Raw genomic sequence first — 661 nt, forward strand, 5'->3', positions numbered from 1 at the left:
ACAGCTCTTCACACCCCACGTCCTGCAAGGACTCCATCCCATTCTCCCAGTTCCTTCGCCCACGTGGTATCTGTTTGGATGATGTCACCTTCTAAAACAACGCTGCTGATACAGCTTCCTTCTTCCATATCCGGGGTTTCCCACCCACTGTGGTTGGTAGGTCCTTGAACCATATCTGACCCATCGCCCCTGCATCTGCCCTTGCTCCTTCCCATCACTCACAACAGTGTGATCGAGAACCCCTTGTTCTCTCTTTTCATCCCATCAGCCTGCACACTCTAATGATTATTCTTCACTGTTTCAGACAACTCCAGCAGAACGCCACCAGCAAACACATCTTTCCTTCACTCCCCCATCTGCATTTTGCTCTGGGACACCCCAGTCCATTCCACAACCACCAACACCAACTCCCCACCTCGCCACGGCACCTTCCCATGTAACCACAGAAGGTGCAACACTTGCCCCTTCACCCCCTCCCTGCTCACCATCCAAGGGCCTAAACAGTCTTTCCAAGTGAAGCAGCCCTTCACCTGTACCTCCTCCAATCTTGGCTATTGTATTTGCTGCACCCAATGTGGCCTACTCTACACTGGAGAAACTAAATGTAGACTGGGTGACCGCTTTGCAGAACACCTCAGTCTGTGTGCAAGCAGGATCCCAA

Source organism: Rhincodon typus, chromosome 26, assembly GCF_021869965.1.
Source record: "Rhincodon typus isolate 14 chromosome 26, sRhiTyp1.1, whole genome shotgun sequence".
NCBI classification, from domain to species: Eukaryota; Metazoa; Chordata; class Chondrichthyes; order Orectolobiformes; family Rhincodontidae; genus Rhincodon; species Rhincodon typus.